At 35.0% G+C, this 21,712-nt stretch overlaps 1 protein-coding gene across 21 annotated transcripts in view; it reads left to right on the plus strand.

Annotated features, from left to right (window-relative positions):
* The window catches only part of LOC118264903 (CUGBP Elav-like family member 3-B), a 628,396-nt gene that overhangs the window by 495,227 nt on the left and 111,457 nt on the right, over positions 1 to 21,712 (plus strand). The gene's annotated exons all lie outside the window — the stretch shown is intronic.

The raw sequence follows: 21,712 nt of genomic DNA on the forward strand, positions 1-21,712 counted from the left end.
AGATACCATTACGTGGCGTTAGGTGATAAAAGTATTATTTATTACACCTCTCTATCTTCCTTTTTTCCTGTCTCTTTCTCTCTTAATTTAATGTTAGTCGTGTATTTTAATGCCGGTTTATCATTGCAAGGATAATGATAATTAAACTTTACCTATTTATTGTTTTATAGGAGTTTCGAATCTGTTTTAAAATACAGCAGTAATTAATAGTGACACATTTCTTGTAAGAATAACTATTCATAGCTTGTCGCAAATTTGTTCAAACCATGTTATATAATATAAATACATATTATATTTATTGTTCCTCAACTTCACAACTAACAAAACAGTAGAAAAATCATTAAACAACTTCATTTAGAGACTCATCCAATTGTAGGCTTTACACACACGGATACTAAACCCTCGACAAATCCCTTCAAGCGAATTGAATCCTTACACACATATATACAAGTACCTATTTGCTATCACTAGGCGCGAGACATCTTTTGACCTCGTATTTTGAGAGTCAAACCTAATTAACACGAAATATCAACAACAAAGCGAAAATGTTTTCTAACATTACAAACAAGTACCTATATAAATGTATTTTGAATTTATTCTATGTATTTTGTTTTTTGCTAATTATGTAACGGTAGGTAACTTTTTATACAAACTGTTTGTGTTGTGTAGTATAACCGTTTTGTGTTATTTTATTTTATTTATATGAAAAGTAGTCTAACACTGACTTTTGTTGGTGATAATGTTTATACTAAATTATATTCCCATTTACATTTTAGTTTGGTTTATATACATATATTGTCTACAGATTTGTCGAATGCTAAGTATATTGCATGTAACAAACCTTCAGTTAATTATTATGTCATCGGCTTACTCACTTAACTGTTTGACGAGGAACTCGACTAGTTTCAAGCCATGCTAGAGACTCATATTCATGAGCAGCATACCGCGACAATCACTGATGTCAGCTGAATAAGCCGATAGCATAATATTTAATTTAGTATGTCTTACGAAAATTATAATCAAATTATAGCATATCTTCAGTAGTGAACCTTTTATATCTATCAAACATAAAAGTGAATATGACATAGGCCATCAATAGACGATACGTATTAAATACATTAACGAAAAAAAAACTATTAAAATCATATACACCTATTGTAAGTCACATAACATACAACACACAACGTCAACAACCTACTTGATCTCAAGACAACACTAATAATTATGTCGCTTTACAAATCCCCCTATATATAAGTATGTATAAATAGATACACAATTATATACACAAGTTGTCTGCAAAGACTAAGGGTCCACATCCTCAGCTAATTATCAGACTTAATTACTTTCCTTCGTTTTTGTATACAGTAATTAAGAGCCAGTCTCGCTCATGTACCCACGAAGTTACACGACATTACGCTGAAAAAAATTTGGAAATAAAGTGTCTTTCTTAACAAGGGCTGTTTAAAAATGGGTCTACGTATATGTACTGTTTTGTTGGTCATTAATATTTAGTATAGAGAATAAATTAGGCATGTAGATATCTTGAATAACTGTAGTAAGTTTTAACTACCTACATCAACAACGTCACACCTTTTATTCCTGAAGGGGTAGGCAGAGATGCACATTACGCCACATAATGCCGCTAAAAAATGTCCATCACCGACATCAGTTTTGGAAAAACTGAATTTTGATTTCGGAGTAGAGAATCTCGGATTTTTTCTTATAGTTCTCAAATCGTCCCTATTTAACTTTAAAACAATTCAATGACCTCAATAAAAATAATGTCAAACAAATTAAAGATTCAGCGGAAAGCAACAAAATTTCAAATTAAGGCCACTCTAAGTACGAAACAGGCTCATCCGTATCAAAGAAAACAAAAACTTAATATTAACTGCGGCAACTTTTTAACTCTCATTCCTCATTCAACACACCAAAGAAACAATCTGTGCCTAATAACGGCGCCGCTCTCTGTACCTCGTTTATGAAATTTCCCCTCCCTTAAGTGACATAAAGCGTTTGCGCAACAAGAACTAAAAAATATATATATTTTGCATACAAAAACACAATTTGACTGCCTCGTTGGTCGAGTGATTGCAAGTGCAACTGCCCAACAAGGGGTCTCGGGTTTTATTCCCGGGTCGGGCAAAAGTATTACTGGGGTGTTTTCAGTTTTTCGAAAATTTCTCAGTAGTAGCACGGAGTCTGGAATTGTGTATAGTATATGGCAATAGGCTCACCCCTATTACATGGGACTTATAACACTAATGGTGAAAAGTGGGTGTACATTGTATAGCGGCATTACGTGTCGTAATGAGCACCTCTGCCTACCCCTTCGGGGATAAAAGGCGTGACATTGCTTTTTTAAAAACACAATTTTCGCGTTCGTTTTCTAAATGTATAGAGTTTAGGTGTAGCTACAAAATCTACAAACGGTCAATAAATGTCGTTTTAATTTGCAATTGGTGGCGTTATCTCCTCCGCTCACGTGAGTGCTGTGTCGAGGGCCATATTACGTATCCTATCATCGATAGCCGATGTCGAATAACGTTAGCGACCGCTTACGATCCCGTATTGGGACGCCAGAGAATTTTTAGTGGCCAATTTTATGGAAGTTTTCAAGATCGCTGTGTTAAATTTTTGTTGCGGTAAGCGGTTTTCGTGTGCTATAATCCTTTAAGAGTTCTTATTGATTAAATTTTCGAAGCTAGTGTTTTGTTGAAGGTTGGTGATAAACATAACCATTTTCGGTATTATGTTGCATCGTTATCATTTTCTGTTTAAGTAAATACCCTTAATAGAACCACTTTTTAAAAACCAAAGTATATGTTGCAACCAAAATTATCGATAACTTAGAAATTGTTCGAAAAGCGACAAACTACTGACAATAATGCCATCGGAATAACATCCGAAATCATTCACAATTTCCCACTTTATTCCAATAGTCACCGCAGACTAGAATCGGATATTCGTCATAAGTTGCGACGATCTCGTTACTCTCCAGTTTAGCGTTGTACGTAATAAGGTCGTGGGGTCACGGGAAGACCCGTCGTAAACCGACGAACCGAGGTTTTACTGTCCCGGTAATGACATAGCCGTAAAATATCACCAATTTACTCTACACTTAGATACACCGGAGGTACAGCGGGATTTTTATTTTCAACGTTAAAGTGAGCATAAATGTGTTGTGTGAAAGTGCTCGGATTTATTTGGCAGTTTTGTTACAATTTTTTTTTTCTTTTGAGATTTTGTTGTGGTACATTCGGTCAAGTCCTTTGGAGGTATGAATACTACAACCAAGAAATAAATTTCGTACCGTTGCTGAAATTAGATACATTATAATTGGCTTTTGATTATGATGGATTCATCATCATCGTCATCATCATATCAGCCAAAGGACGCAAATCCAATGCAGAACTACTGTTCACAGTAGAATGTGAGTACACAGGCTTCATCCAGGGACGTCTACTGCTGAACATAGGCCTCCCCCAATGACTTCCAGATAGGCTGGTTAGAAGCGACCTGCATCCAGCGGCTCCCTGCGACCTTGTGATGAATTCGAAACATATAAAATAATAAAAGCAAAAATAAATATTTTTTATTATAGTTACTACATAGTTTGAAAACTGTCATCAGTCAAACAACGTCAGCACTAAACTTCTAAAGTAAAAATATTTAGTTTTACATATTGTAAAATTCGCAGCATAAAGGGTCTATTACATTTCATTTCAGTAAGAATATACTATGAACAACATATGAGCTGTCCGAGCGAAGAATATGAAATGAGAAATAGCGAGCAGTCACTAGTTATTTTTAACATCATTCTCTAAACTGCGCTTATGAATAACTTGCATGTTTTCATGTAACATTGTGTAATATTGTAACTTGTATAGAACGTACATAAAATGCTTAAATAATAGTTTACTAGATGGGTACTACAATGTTTATATAGGGATGGAGTTTCAAATGCACTGCATCACATAGATGCTAATCAGCTTATGTAATCATTGTAACGGAGTGATAACATTATCACCATTAATAATATCAGCATTAACAGACGCATTATTATAATTTGCGTTTTAAGTCAAATTCAAATCATTTATTCCAATTAAACCATAAATAGGTACTTTGAAATGTCAACAAATAAAGAAATAAATAATGGTCTGGTCAGTCTGTATATCTATAGTGAAGCTAGGCGCCTAGAAAAACCACAAGGTTATAGTAACTATATGTAACACCACGACCAGACCACCAACAAATAAAAAATAACAACAACTACATCGCAAACAAGAAAGCACCAAAAACATTACAAAATCAGATTCGATTTTATCACCAGACGAATATCGAAACAAAATGCCACTATTCAAATGTAGAACAGTCGAACTCGCTTCTTAATATTGCCAGGCTTATAGAGGTCGGTGGAACATTATAGGAATTTGCGCCTGTACTGTAAAAACATAATAAAAGGACTCTAGGAAAAAGCAGGACTATTCTCGTCATTGCAAACGACCACATTACGATGTTATTTGAGTCAGAATAACCCTGCGACTACCAAGTACTGCCCTGAGATCAATACGCATGTATTAGGAGAACATTCTCGAAGGTAGTGAGCATATTTTTCTATGTTCTTTTCGAGGGAATTGCTAGTATATCTTTATACGTTGTCTGGTGTATGTAAATAGATGGTATTTGTATTGTGAATTTACGTGATAATGACATAATAAGCTATTATAATTTGGTCAATTTACTCTTCTTTTTTCTCTTCTTTCCTAATGTGGGGACATTAGGAATTTCTCCTGTGTCGTGAGTGCACATGTACATAACACCCAGACACGAAACAACAATTTGTAGATCACACAAAGAGTTGCTCCGTGCGAGAATCGAACCCGCTACACGTTGCACGGCAGCCGGTTGCCCAGTCACCGCGGGAACCGTGCAGTCAAATTTATGTACAGACCTTTTAAAGTCTGGAAGTTTGTCTAAGGTTTAGTGTTAGGTTTAGTGCATAGGACTCACTTTGGGGATAAAAGGTGTGATTCAATGATAACATTATTAAGACCCTCGACCATGACCCGTATACCTAAACCAAATCCCTTCCTATCCAACAACCCCTTTATATATCGATCAATCTCTTCAACAAAAACAAACTTAACTACTTATAAAAACATTTGCAATTTAAGCCGCTTGGGGCTTTACCAGTTACTTTGTAAGATTTTATTATCAAAGAGAAGTAATCCTTCTTTGCGATCGAACCGAATTCGATATTGACAAGAAACAGCATAATCTGGTAGGCAGCGTTTGTTAGTGAAAAAGGAATGTTTGGAACTATGTAATATTTATTTTAATATTTTGATCCAACTACTAGGATTAATGAGTGTCTGCGTAACTGATTTACTGCAACTGTGCTATTTAAAATACTCATCTTACGTAAAAGCCATTTTTTATATCTTTTGTTTGTTTATATCTTTAGTAATTGAAATTTCTCCCCTTTCTTGACGACAGATCATTCTGATTATTTATTGGTACACACTTTTATTTTTGATGACCATACACATTAAAATCGTTTAACATAAAAACATATTAGAAATGTCCTTCCAGAACGTAAGTTAATACTAAGAAATTATTTCATGCGTCGTTAATGTTACCTACTTGTAAGGCTAAAAACTGTTTTCAAAAAATATATGAAAATTGTATAAATATTATGTTAATAATATTTTTTCATTTTGTCACATTACCTTCATAAAGAAACTCAAAGCGTATTATAAAATAATTGCATAATTTCTAATTTACAAACGAGTTACTTGGAGAAAACTGGTAACTTTCGAGTTTTTCTTGAATTTGAAAGCTATTGACGATAACTGCAAAAGTTACCTTATCTTTTGTTCGTTACTTCCCCTGAGAAAGTCTAACGGATCAACTTCTTTGAATTTACGTTTGAAAGAATTCAAATCTTTTAATAAATTCCGATCCTTTTGTTGTGAAAAATTGTCATTACGTTTTAAATTGTAGACTTGAAGCCGCTAACAAGCTTGGCTAACTTATTTATTTTGTTGGGGAAATTAGTTCTCGAGGTGCAGCAGTTCTTTTCTTGGCTTGAATATCAGTACTGAGTCTATTTTGAAAACTTATAGGTGGCATATCTTTCTGTTTCCCTAACAATTTTCTTATAATTTTTTCGGGAATAACCGTGTAATGTTACGCTTGAAAAATAATATTTCGAATACATATTAAACATCTTTTAGCCTGTTATTATCGTACTGGCCAACTGGCTGGTGTAATATCCAGTATCAAACATGTACGATTGTAAACTCAATCACGACAGATTGGCGTTCCATTGTTTCTGCCGTTATCGTCCACTGATATTTACAGGCGTCTAGGTTATGTCCATGTATCAAACATACGATTTAAAAGCCATGAGAACAAAACCCAATCTAGATTTGCGAGTTTTCATGAAGTTACCAATCCCGACCTTACACACTGAAACACCAAAAAAATTAATAAATCAACGGCATACAGAATTATGCTTGAAAAAAATCTAAAAAGGTCCTGCATCCCTAATGCCTATACGCTATAAAATATGCGTAGGAGTAGTGTACGCCGTTAGTAAAGGCAGAGCTATTTTTTATCGAGCCGAAGAGGCCTCCGCTTAGTGCAAAACACTGTAGTGTCGCACCAAACTCATCTAGTTCACATCCAAAATGAAATATGAGCGTTTCAAAATATTCCGCGTGGAAAATATTATGGAGTATGTCGCTTGGATGTAGTTTGCTATTTTTTCAAGACTTTTTCTACGTAACTACGTGAAAATGTGTGAAAATATATAAATATACCATTTTTAACATAATATTATTATGTCTTTTTCTTCTCTTCTAATAATATCTTCTGATTTGTTTCGTTGCGGGATCCAAGACAGTCATCTATGTCCCTGGGACGCGCCGGACTTCAGTGTTCTGGTGTTTTCATGGTTGTATCTACTGTAGACCCTGGCTTACAGGAGTTGCAGCAGCTTGTGAGCTTGTGGCGGGCTTGTCCTATAAATAAATATTATTATATTTTTTCAAAATACTAAAGTGACTTTCAATGTTGTGTGGATATCCATTTCAAACCAAGACAATTTATTTGACTTATTTGTGACAATTGCAAAGTTAAATTACTCCTAGTTATAAATCACAAAATTGCCATACTATAAAAATATACGTAAATTTAAAAAAGCATTATGCAAATGTAAAATACAAAAAAAAAATCTTATAATACAATTGGAATCTCATTGCGCAGGGATAAGTTTTGGTGACGTCACGCCTAGGTATTTATAACCCCCACCTTATCTTCTAGTTTACGAGTCCATATTTCAGGGCAGCCCTACCACGCAGTGATTTCGACAGCCCTACTATAAAATGACGGCTTAAGTGTTGCGAATGCGGCCTCCGACTTAGTTTTTATTAGGCTGTAACGTCGGGAAATTTACGTGAAAGAAAATTGAAGTTAATTAGCTGTTGGAATTAAAATAATTATATTAAGTATTACTATTATTTCAACATTAAATGAGAAAATAAAAAATAAAGTCTAACTAAAAATTATATCATATGATTAAAAAGCCACTACATTGGGCCTTTTTCCTGTATATACCTATTTATAGCACTGCGTATGTATTGTATACATACCATAACATACATACACTCATATATAGGTATACTGCAACTACACGAAAAACAAAAACATCTCTCAGAACTATATTTAGCTTAGTCAAAGACCGAAAAACCCATTATCTTATATCTCTTCCTTATGACGTAATCAGATCCACATGTGTGACGTCATATCTTGCAAATGTGCTGACCACTACACATCCATCGCCCATGGGACTTATAATAAAGCATTTCGTACAAATATTTCCTATTACTTGTGGGATAAGGATAAGTAGTGTATTTGGTATATTACCGTGACGAAATCTCATAAAATTATTTTTATTACCGATAAACTGTAGATCCCTTTGATTGAACAACCTATTCTTTTAAAGCTTTAATCGGATTCAATTTTTTCTACATCATCAAACACTTAGAAACTATGTTATACTAGCTTCTACCCGCGGCTTCCCTCGCGTTCCCGTGGGATAAAAAGTCCTATCACCTAAGTCATTTCTTACTCCGTCTGTACACCAAATTTTATTAAAATCTGTCTAACAAACAAACTTTCATAGTATTAGTGTGTATCCCTTTCACAATATTAACGACAATTATTGACTCGATTCAAGTGACATTGAAACGTTTTATATTGTGGATAAATATAACTATGTATTTCCCTCTCCTTTAGTTTAATAATTGTAACAACGGACGAAACAAATCAATTCTCCTCACTCGTAAACATTCACTGACAGTTTAATCATAAATATTTACTACCAATATCCAGCATCTATAAAAGACTATAAGTTTCCTATCAAAAGTTCACGCGTAAAATCTTTACTCGCTCTCTGACGAATAAGGAACAAAGTTTTACATGAATTTTGTAAAGGAGGTTTGGGTTTAAAACTAGACTAGTTTAAGGAGGTATAAACCCTAGAACCACATATGTATGTTGACCACATTATTAACTTATTATCTTTAAACGGTATTTTTATAATTATCTATGAGTACGAGTCTAAATATATAAAAGAACGGCCAAATTAAAAGTACCCTTAACTAACGAGCATGCATGAAAAGACTGATGACTGTTGATAAAACGAAGAGGCATGTGGGATTCGTAGCAATTGGCGTTCTATTTTCTCTGAATACCCCCATTGGAGACAGGCGTGAAGTTATGTATATGAATATAATGGAAGCTAAAGGAGGATCTATGGTTATCGTAAGCATGAAGGCTAAAACTATACCTGACTTTTCCCTAGCGTAGTTTACAAAGTGTTTTGATATCATATTTTTAAACCAATTTTCTCTTCTGATGATATGTCAATCGTGTAATGTTCCATTGTTTTTACCAACTCGAAGTGAAACAGGACAGGTGACACAATAATTATGTATGAATAAAGGTATAATATCTTCCCATCTCAATTTCTTCACAAACTCAAAGAGTCCCTTCATCATCAGTTACCAAGCGAGGGCCCCAGCGCCAGCATGTTATTTCGCTGCGGTTGATCTGCGGTCGGCCGCCGCAACGCAAACGTCACGCGGCGTGACGAGCACGTGTTGCGGCCACGTCACGTGACAGCGACGGAATTGCGTCCTGCAACTAATGAGCGCTTTGACGTCTTTCTGCGGGCAGACCTTCGTTATGAGAAATGGGTCATGGTTTCTGTTAATATAATATAATTTTCTGGTGAAAATTTTCTGTGTTGTGTTTTGTTTATGAAATTGTGTGTTGGTTGCTTGGGGCTTGGGGGCGTGTGTTGGTGTATGTAAATGTTGGTAATTTCTGTGTTTTTTTTCCTTTTGTACGCCGACTTTAATTCAAGTAGTATGGATAATTATCTATTAATGAGGCTATAAAGTGTACGTATCAGAAAGTTACCAATCCTAAATACAATCTATTGCATTGAAGATCTTAATTAAATCCTAAACATTTACACAACCAACCTAATACCCGTAAATTGATCCTATTCCATAAAATATTTTTCTCCATCCTTAATCAAAAAGCCAGCTTTTACTGACATGTGCCTAAAAATATCACATGCCATCGATCTTCATACGCATCTAATTTTAGACTAATTCTACCGTTCCAAGGTAAATCTTACTTTCCATTAACTTTGGAAAAACGGCGACAATTTTATTGAGTGGATATCAATCAAATAGTGTTTTTTTTTTCTATTTAGTAAATAAAAATGTATATTTTATAATTTACTTCATTCATATTCCATTTTGGTAATTTATCTAATACAATACTAAAACCTCTGTATAAACCACTGTTTGTAATATTATACATCAGCCCTAAGGCAAGAACATAATTTACGGAGAAAGAGATTTGTTTCAGGTAATTTAATAAGCTTTATTTAATACTAGTTGTTACTCATGACTTCATCTGCATGGCCAAACAAAAAAATTTGTTGTTTTAAAATTAGTTGGCAGGCCACAACTGTACGCTTCTCGCTCAACTTTCTGCCTCGCACAGCAAAACTGTGGAATGAGCTATCGTCGGCGGTATTTCCGAACCGATACGACCTTCAAGAAAAGAGCATACTCCTTTTTAAAAGGCCGGCAACGCACCAGTGACTCCTCTGGTGTTGCGGGTGTCCATGGGCGGCGCTAATCGCTTACCATCAGGTTTCTCGTTTGCTCGTTTGCCACCTATTCCATAAAAAACCTATTGCTATGAGGTCTTTTACAGAAATCTGTTCAAAAAAAGTTAAAGAGGCTCTTTAACAAAAATGAGTCTCAAAAAAAGCGCTGGTACTTCAAGGGAACAACCCTAGAGTCTATGATAAATGACTTAATTAGGCACTTAATAGAAAAAGCCTCTGTATAATTGGAACAATAGGGCAAAGCGAATGAACCGGACAATGATACCGACTGCCACTAATTGCAACGTTCAAATTAAGCTTAGTTTTCACAATTAATTATACAAGTCTTTGACTGTATAAAAATGAATTGTTTCGAAAGTAAGCTTTAAAGATGTATTAAAAAGGTTTTCTTTTGAATGCTGTTGGTTTTGAGCTCATTATGTTAATACTAAACTTTACGTTTATTGGTCACTATAAAAAAAAATAGGTTTAAATCTAATTAATTTTGTATCAATATAAAAAATATTAGTATGTATGTTTTAATAATAGTTCTGGTTTACGAATTCATCTTAGCTTAATAATTGTCATCGTATTTTATAGTAGAACACATCATACCCACTGCGAAATTTACTTAAAGAACTCGTATCGTCACGCTTTTTTAGCCCAAAGAGGTAGGCAGAGGTGCACATTAAGACACGTAATACCACTGTACAATATATACCCACTTTTCACCATTTGTGTTATAAATCCCATGTAATAGATAGTTAAAGTAAACTAACACAATAAATTGAGTCTTAACGTAAAGAAATAAGACCTCAACACATGTAAATTAAGTTGTTCGACAACTAATTAGTAAAGGTAGCACTTAGTTGATAAGCGAAAGCGATTTACCATATTTACAAAGAACCAGTTAGTAGGACAGCTCTTTATACCTCTTTCAGCCCATCGTCTAACAAATCTATCTAATATTTTGTTTGTTAGAAAACTCAGCACACTTTTTATCCACAGAATGTATTGAAAGTAACCGAGAGTTTGTTTACATTTGTGTATCTCCACAACAAAAGTTAACTACATCCCTACATTTACAAACAACAGTCTCAAACGTTTTCCTTATCTTACCTCCGATCATAAACTGCAACGCCTTTGTTCTCAAAGGAACACACTTGATATTCATCCTCAATCAACATCCAATTGCCTCCCCGATGTCTCGAGTACACTCGGAGATAATTATACACTTCATTTAAAAAGAAACGCCAACAATGAACGCGTCAAAAGAAATGATTCACATTAATCGTACCCTCTTTAAAACACAAAACAACGCGACTGCCGGTCCTTAAGCCTCTTTCACGCGAAAAACGTCTGCCGATTAATTCACGTCAGCGCGTGTTCGGCGTAAACGGCCGAATAGCCCCGAACACGCCCGAATGCGCCACGTCACGGTGACGCGAATAAACGTCACGCTAAGCCAAGTCACCGCCTATTTGAATTGATGGACGCAAAATACCGATATATTGGTGTTATTGAATTATTATTATTTATTGATGATGTTTACATAATTTTACTGTCGTACCGTTGCGCTGGGAATAAGTCAATCTTATTTGCTTTTATGTAGAGTTTATTTTTGGATGTAAGATGAGTTTTATTAGCCTGTTGCATTGGGGTTGGCTAAAAATGTATAGGTTTAAATAAATGTAAGTTACATTTTGCATTACTGTTATATTTTAAGCTCATGAACGTAACAGCGAAGTTGTAATAACTTCATCGTGAGTAGAGGCGTAGAATGAGACACCCTTGTGACGTCACAGAGCGTCGTGACGTGAGCCATGTATAGTAATTATTTCAGCCAAGGATGCTCGCCTTTAAATTTAATGAGAGCTCTTATTAAACAAGGGTATATTTTTAGCTAAATGTGTGCTTGTGTGGCGTTTGTTAGAGTAAAATTAAGCTGCATTGCTTTAACAAGACGATTTAAATAATCGGTTAGGGGAAAGAGGTTTCTGTAAAAGAGAGGGAGAAACGTAATACGTGGGTTAGGTACTACTAACTTATTTATAAACATTTTCACGATAAAGGTGAGAAGATTTAACACTTGACGGAAAAGGTTTAAAGTGATTTTTGGATTGGTTTTAACCGACTAGTCTGGTTTATCTATTCAAACTACATTACGTATTTTACATAATATACAAAACTACTGAACACTCACACACGTGAAAATATAACTTCAATAACCATTAAACTTCGTTATTACAAATCATTTCATCATCAGATCGAATCTGAACACCCCACCATTATCTTTTTCCACAACAAACAAGAACTAACTGCTCAATAACTGACGATATTGAGTACAGTAACAATTTTGAACTGAATTCAAAACTTCGTCGACTAACTTAACTCATCGCCTGCCGACACTATTGAAAATCTTATAACTAATAAACTCCAAACTAGTGCTCTATCAGCGTCACTATCATTATCAATGTTGGCACCAACTATTTAGCTGGTTTGTACAATATTTCTGTATGTACGTAGAAAGCCTATTGCGTATAAACTCATTATGTACGTTATTTTTATCATTTTTATTGTATAATTCTACTTAATTCAAATATCACTGTTTCCTTTTTCGTTTTTTGTTTGATACCTAAACGATTCCTAGAAGTTGTCATAAGAAACAATTCATAAAATCACCTAAAAACTGCTCAATGAAGTCCATTCAGAAAACGAAATAATATTACACAGAAAATCTGCTTCGATATTAATAAAATGGAACAGTACATTCATTAACAAAATTGCTCTTCACAAATTCAAGTACAGTTGAACACAAATGGTATTACTCGTAATAATCGTGTGTAGTTGTGAGCGTTTAAAAACGTCGCGTCGCGTCGCGTCGCCGTCAACGATCCGTCACGGCGGGCGGCGCGCCTCATACACTTGATCACCTCTCAGTTTACCGCCTTATTACGCACCTAAGTAGGGTTGGTACTGAGCACTAAAATATTTACAACTAACATTCAATTTATCTAGAATAAGTGGTCGTAGAATAAACCACTTCATTAATGGAGCAAAACCTATATTTGCAAATAGCAGATTAATATTTTTTAGTATAGGTAATATTTATTATAAAAATCAGGATTTTAGGAATTATCTCTTAATTACTCCCTAAAGACTCAAGGCCTTAATAAATTATTTAGATTTTAACTTTCTCCAACAAGACCTTTTTTATTTTATTAACTTAGTCGCTTAATCACAATGGCATTTTCACTGGCAAGTCACTCATTGGTAAGTCACCTACAAAACATTTTTATTCTTCTAAAGAGACTGAGAAATATATGTAAAGTGTCAACCCTATAGCAGTGCTCATTAAGCGACGACAAGACGAAATCATGACGTGTCGTGCGCGAACAATTTGCGAGTCCTGTCCCGCTTAATTATTGAAAGGCATTTAGTGTTTTACTAGCAGACTAATGTCGTGGTAATAGGTACAAAGTTAAGCATTAGAGCTGTTTTAAGATTGGTCAAATACTGGGAAAATTTGTGTGTGGTGTAGTTTATTTAGTTTTATTAAAAGCATCACTAATTTATTTAGTCTGGTAAAATAGAAATGAGACTTCTTTTTATTAAGATATTTTTAGGTGAAAATAGTTGTGTTTTACGAATGGAATTTTGTTTGTCGACGAAAATGACGGTTTGGACGCGGAGCTCAGTAGGCTCTGGGGTGTCGACGCGTCTGCACACGCTGCTCATGATGAAAAGTCTCTCTATAACTCGAAACTAATAGAGCTCTTGGTTAATTTAGTATGTCTCACAATAGTTATTACAAAAATACCTCTAAGTTTTGGCTTTCATAAAAATATTGTACCGTAACATTGAACAGTAAAATCCAATCGTTAAAATAGCTCCGATTTCATACATCAAATGATGATTTTGATGAAAACTCGATACGCATATTTTTTACGATATTTGTACGGATACGAGTAATCATTTTGCTATATTTCATACGAGAAATATCCATTGGAAAATAAAATTGGGATATCTATTAAAATCTGTTCATAACGTCATGTTGATACAGCCCGTAGCTAAAGATACATAATATCATGTTCCCTATAAACTAAATATTGGATTCGTTGGCCAAATACGATATGAATTCCGATCCTTATTAAAATCCTTTTATTTTACATCTGGTCAAATATTACAATATTGCTTTTCTATGTCTATTTGGTTCTATATTTATGTATCACTTACCTAATGAATCAACCAAAATTAAAAGTAATAAGGGAGATCTCATTATTTGTTGTTTTTGGATTTTTTATCCTAATTAATAAGCCTCTATGACCTCTCATACTCAAAGGAAACTCGGTGAAAATTACATTATACAGTAACATATAACGCATTAAAATTTATACATATTTATGACAGAAAAACTGCGAAATCCCAGAAGAACTTTTGAAGATAATTTGCTACTGTGAAACTCTAAAAATCTCCAAAATATCAATAAAGATTAAGATTTCCCTCAAAAAACTAAATACAGTTTCTAAGACGAGGAATATTGAAAGAACAAGCCCAGTGTACCGTAGTGGAAATTAATTAAGTCTAGCTGTGTGGAATAAAGAAAAAATCGGAAGTACGGGATTGGAGCGAAGAATTTTAATAAAGCAGGGTCACGTAAACATTGATGGTTGGGGGCCTTCGTGACGAAATGGGACTGCGGGTCCCCACTAGCGATGGACCTTATTATCTCTTAGATCACTTTACGTAATTAAACTTTGCTGTATAAGGTCTTAGTTGGACCTGGTACATTGTAACATGCATGTAGAATAGAGTCTCTGTAGTGATCATGTTTTTGTGGCTAAATTTTTTGGTATTAAGTTTTAAGGTATTATTTTATGGAAACACTTATTGATGTTCATACGATTTTGGTGGTTTCTTTTAGAGTTGGTATTTTATGAACGATAAAGTATTTTTTTTAATCTGACATGGTCACTAACTCTATTATTAGAACTTATAACTTATAACGGATCACAGTTAATCCGTGATCATGGCGCTTGCAACATCTTAAATAGTGACCTGGAACGTTTTGGACTGACACTAATGTACCATCTATTTCATAATAATCTTCCTTAAAATCTTTGCAGCCTCCTTGTGTAGATAAAGAAGTAAAATGCTGTATTTATTTAATGTTTTATAATTAATTTTGTTGCATTTAACGTGCATGTCAACGTCTAAAGCAGACCGTCTTTGAGAAAATAGTTGTTTTATGAGAACATCGGATAAAGGTGAACTTACTTCAGAAATAGTTTGCTTTGAACCATGTTCTTGCCAGTCAACGTAGCTGTTTGTATTCTTAATAAAATAATTTTAATATGTTTGTTCTTTTTCTGGTTATTCACTTAATTATGATTAATGCTAATTTTTTTCAGTGCTATAACAAAAAATTCCACGATTACATAGTTGTTACACGTTATATTCCAAAAATTATACTGAAACAAAATTACACCCGCCAAAATTACGCAAACCAAACTAAAGACAATACCCGTGTCGGTAAACAACCATCAATAAACAACAATAACCACGCACAGCCTCCTGAAAGCACCTCCACTCCCCAACATCCATAACTCCGTTCCTGCAACCTCGTATAAAAACATCCACGCATTCATGAGCAATATTTCTTTCAAGTAAAACACTTATCAATAATTAATTCTGGTCGAAGAATGCAACGAGTAGGACGATATTAATAGGGTTGGCCATTATTAACCCCGCGGGCTATGTTATTGTTTCCCATGGCCACTATATATGGCCAGTGGTTAACTACAGCCTCTATAACCTTTTTGTGTGGCACAGCCCTATTGTCGGGAACGCGTGCGGCCCTTTGATAAACTTGCTATGTTGTGTTTTACGCACATGCATGGGTGATATTTATTTACTTATTTTTGTTTATTTACTGTTGGTTGTTTTTTATAAAGTATGTGAATTGAATATGGAATATTGAATGTTTTTCTTTTGAACTTGTATGTTTTGTTAGTAAATAGATACTATTTTTTTAATTCTCTGACTCCCGCTGTTGCCAGTAAATATATGACTGTCGTATATAATTTTGGATCCTCAAGATGCTGGCTCTATTACTTTATGTTAAAAAAAAGCTTTCTTACTAAAGATTATATTAAAAAAAACAACATTATTCAATACAAAAGTGGTAATATATATATTAAGAGGCACCTTTGCACATAAGTAAAAAAAGTTCATTGATAAATAAAATCTTTCAATCAAATAAAATAAAATATAAAACGTCCCCATCACTCCATCATCCGTATTTCGATGTAATTGAGATATGGAGCGCTGATTAATAGAATACAGGCTCTGTCAGTAGTGATGTGACGGCCGGCCGATGCGACCGATGCGACCGATGCGACACGTCACACCTATGATACAAATTAATATAAGTAGTGATGCGACAAGCAATGTCAGATATGAAATACGGTAGAGTTTATACTTTAAGTGAATATAATACGTTTTATACTAACAAAGAACATAGTACGAAAAAAATATGATTAAAGAGATAAATGGTTAGCTTATAATCGACGTTTAAATTTCTACTCACATATTTCTGCGTTTTGTTTTTGTTCACGGTATCACAGGCTCCCGAGAATGTTTTAACGGAGACCGTACAAGAAACATGAAACTAGCTCAAAGAGACCCGTCGAAAGACTTACATAGCCCATCGAAATAGGGTATCATCATGCACTACACTTAATCTATAAAAAAGACTTGATCTTTCATATATAAATTTTTAACAAGATATCAACCACCAACGTTTCACATTTATTCACATAGTAAAGTTTAAGTTTTCATACAAACTATAACGACATTATTCTGAAGATAAATAATGATCCGTAACGTAGAGTACTTAAGAGTGACGCATCTCACATTCTCGATGTGTCATCGTCGCTGCATCATTGCTGTATGACGCATCCCACCCTGTGTTATACTCGTATATGGTGATGTTTTGAATTTGGTGAAAATGAATTATGGTTAGTAAAATTATGAGTCATTGAGAAAGTTAGTTTATGAAAATTTATAAAACAGGCAATGCCAAAAATCTTAATATCTAATATTCATTGAGAATGGTTTTCAAAAAAAACTTGTAAAGTACTACATTTTAGATCAAGTTATACAATAACCAATAAATCCCAATCAAATTCCACCCAAAGTTTTTCAAAGATAACCTCAAAACACAAACTTAATACAACAAAAAAGTATCTACAAAAAGACAAAAAAAGTTGACTTGTCTTGATAATTTGAATCTCGACATAACCTCGAACCTCGACAATATCTCGTCACAGAACATTTAAAAGCAACAAGGCTTCCTTAATTATCATATTGTTGTATAAAATAGTCGTTAAAAGTCAAAAAGTCGATAACATTCAAGTTGGGCCATTGTAAAAACAAGCGCCTTCAGAAAGTAAATAAAGTCGGCAGCTACATGAGTCTTGTGCCTCGTTTACATCGTTATAATATAGACAGGGAATTTATTAAATAATTATTGCTAACTAAAAAAACTATAACATTATTTAGTTCCAAAATACAGCTCTACCACTACTGTGTACTCTTTAAATAGTGGTGCAAAAGGAATTTTGTTTATATGTGAATTTTCATCTCCTATCGTAAAAAAGGAAGATCATTAAAATAAGAAAAATCCATCACCAAATTGTACCTAGATTTTAATTTCAACATTATAAACACATTATTTTGTGATCTATGCACTCGCTCACTTGATCACACATTCATCCCAAACAAAATTCGTAGCTAGAACGCAGCATAATATTTTATGACGACAAAAAATCTTCAGTTAGGTCACGTTGGTTCACTAATTCGCTCCCGGGGGTGCATTTGAAATCATGCCCGGAATTCACTATATACGACCAGTCATTTCACTAAATGAGAACCTCTTTACATTGTATTTAAGTGAATTATCATCTTTGATGAGATTCATATTTTGATATTTATACACATTTTAGTACTTTCCACAAAAATACAATTTTGAGTGTGACACTATTGCTATTCAGCGAGAATAATTTATTGATATAGATGTGGATAGTATGTAAACAATAATTATCGTAAATTATAACTTAAAAATAACTTAAACGCTAATAAAGAAAAAAGAAAAATGTGTTTTAATAACTCGATCTTTAAATAGACCCTTAATATATCCCGCCTAAACATTTTCCCGAATCAGGGCCACAACATATACGTACAAAGTACGAACAAACAACCGGCACACAAAGCTGCTTATCTGCTTATCCCCTGATCCTTACAGGATAAGTTATTGTGAATGTAGTTTACTGACAGTTGAAGATCGCTTTAGTTACCTTTGTACTACTTTGATTCTCGTTTGAACATTTTTTCCTTTGATTATTAAATGTTGTAACATCTCTTGAGCCCGTATACAATAATAAATATGCTTATAAGTACCTCGTCCCAAAGCTTAGCAAAACATTCACCGAAATATATTAAATTACATACATACTTATCCTTCTCTCGAAATAATCATCGAGCTTAACTCAGAACATCAAAATAAAAATTAACTTCGCATTACTGTATAAAACACGACAAAACGCTAAAAATAAACCTTCCACAACACGACACATACGCAAAACAACCGCCAAACAATCGAACTGACAATAATTGAAAGTTAACAATAATAGCGCGTCGTAAACACATGTCAGTTTAATACATAATACGCAATGAACACCCCAATACAAGCAGGCCGCTGAAATTTTACATCCATTACATATCGCATCATTATTTTTAACGGCACGTCTGATTTACGTAAACGACACGCTGCGTGTAATACGCGGGCACGGGCGCCCAAATAAAAACAAAATGAAAAGAGTAGAGACATCGTGACGTTTATAAACAAAACTCAGTTTTAAATGATGGTCCGGTGCGTCGCATCACGCATGGCGGCGCGGGCGAGCGCGCGGAACGTTTTAATGTTCCCGAGCTCGCCGAGCCAGCCCGCTCATGCCCCGGTAAGCGTCTATGCGCGACGCCTAACTCCTTTCAAACGGCTCACGAATAGCCCGCTTTATACAAAGTCGTCCTCGCGAATTCCAGTCCTCTTTTGTTACGGATTGCCGCAGAAAACCACTCGGACGTTTTTGCTTTCTAATTTGTGTAGTATAAAACTGTCACGCGAGGACAGCGAGAACGGTTATTAGTGTCGGCGCTAATAAGAAGTAACAGCGCTCCCTTTATCGCCGGCTTTAATTCTTACGAATGCAAGGAATTTTCGGGGCTGACGCGACGCCCAAAATTAAAGATACGCGATTTCAACCGGTGCGATGACAGGGAGGAGTGATAATTATGAAAAGTAGGGGAGGGCCCTCGCCCAACGCTCGCGGTCAAAAATGAGTTTGCCAGTAAAAAAATATTTTAATATAATATGGTGCTGCCGTGCTAAACGCTATCGGGATTGATAATCGCCGCCGAGCCTCTTTGAGCGCCTTAATGAAGTGTTCCGTAGAGAGAGATTATTATATTTTTATTAAAAGAGCCTGTGAGTTGATGAGAAAATTTATATTGTACTATCTCTTCGAAAAGAGCCTTCACTTTCCTAGGGAAGTGTTCTCGAAAAAGAGAAACAATTAAGGGCCGTTACGCGAACAAAGCGAGTAACAACAATAAAAACGTTGGGAACTCAATCTTGTCCGACCGTTGCCGGAGTTAAACGACCGATGCCGATTCCCGAACATCCGTTACAAAATTTCAATACGAGTCATTAACATAAAAAGGAAACAATAACCGTTTAAAATTTCGATTCGGTATTGCCTTTTTTTTATTGGTGAAAAATCGCAATTTGCAGGAGTAGAACGTACGAAATTTAAATTTGAATTTCCGCCGGCGGTCGGCGGCGCTCGGCTCGGACCCCCGTAATTAGAGGCTAATGAGAGCAACTGTACGTCTTTCTGTCCCGCTGTGACGCTCATTTTTCTGAGCATATTTTGTACCGTTTCGCTTTTATTACGTGACGACTGCTCGTCATAATGTTCGCGAGTTTTTATACTTGTGTAGCTATAAAAAAACTCATTAACTTTTTGATCGTAACCATGAGGGAATGTACTAATATTTGTTTTTCTGCTACATATTACGATGTTATGTACAAACTTCTTCTTTGACTGAGGAGTACTTCATAATTTACTGGTGTGTTGACCTGAATATTTTTTCCATTACTGGGTTCTAACGATTGAGTGTAATAGTCACTTTGAACTTTGATTATTACCGCCCTCTTCAAAGACTGCCAATAAATAGTAAACAGTTCTTGGATCTACTTTCTGCGAGCTCGTTGTGTTTGATCAGGTGAATTTATATAGGTACCCGACCGCCCTACATTCTTTACACTTTCTCAATTGCTTTTTTCCCTTGTCAATTTTCAGTATGTGTAGTGTGTCTACACACAACTCTGAAGGTAATATGATTTTATCTAGTTTGTCTTCGAGAATTTTAATAAGAGCCCACGCAGTACGTTTGCGTGGTGTAAATGATTTAGTGAAACACGGTCGGTAATCTTGGAGACACGCAGTTTCCAAGGCGACGAAACACATTAACTAGTATTGCTACACAGCTAGCGCGGATACCTCGCGGGAATTTTTGACTAATTACACCTCTCGGCGTCTCCCGCTCCTGTGATCGTTCACTCGTTCATCCGTTCACTCAGAGGCGCTCTCCCCCAGTTTTTCGTCGACAAGAAACTTTTGCCAATTAAGAGGCTGGCACAGCGGCGCAACTTCTCAGGGACTTTTGTTCGTCAACTAATTGTGACGTGTATATAAGACAAATTTTGGCTGCCTACACATTATCTCTTGCGTTTGTAACGTATTTCTTATTAGGACTTTGAGTGAGGGGAAGTGTAAGAATTCAAAGAACCCAGTTTAAGAAGTATCGTTGTGAGTCACCATCACGCGGATATTGTATCGCTGGCTATGTACTACGGCCGCACTTATATAAAAACTTGGAGCATCTACCTTTTATCTCCTTGGCTATAAACTCCGCTCTTATATTCAATCACTTTTTTCAATAAACCAGGCCAGACTTATCGCGGGCCTGACTTTTTATCTTATAGTTTTACAAGTAAGCCTCGAGGCGCAAGCTAGACGGACGATAAGTGATTCTTAAAAGCAAAGAATTTCATTTCTCCACGAAAACTCTTAGGTACATCGTTATTTTTTACCTAGAGTTAGTTATTTCAATAGAAAATTCTACAATGTGACGTGACCTTACAACGGCTAAGTACCTACTTAAGTTTCGACCTCCGGGCTCCGAAGAAAACAAATTAAACGTTGTTATATTTTATAACAACATTTCAGTCGAGGGAGAATTTTCAGTATTATCATTATTTTTATTAAAAATGTTGACTACGCTTCACGATCGCTCTGCTTAGCCTCTTGTAGTTTGTTTAACAATGAGTCTGGAATTGTCAGTCAGTGTATGGATTGTGTTTACTTTTGTGACTTTTGACCTCTCCGA

Source organism: Spodoptera frugiperda, chromosome 28, assembly GCF_023101765.2.
Source record: "Spodoptera frugiperda isolate SF20-4 chromosome 28, AGI-APGP_CSIRO_Sfru_2.0, whole genome shotgun sequence".
Lineage (NCBI taxonomy): Eukaryota > Metazoa > Arthropoda > Insecta > Lepidoptera > Noctuidae > Spodoptera > Spodoptera frugiperda.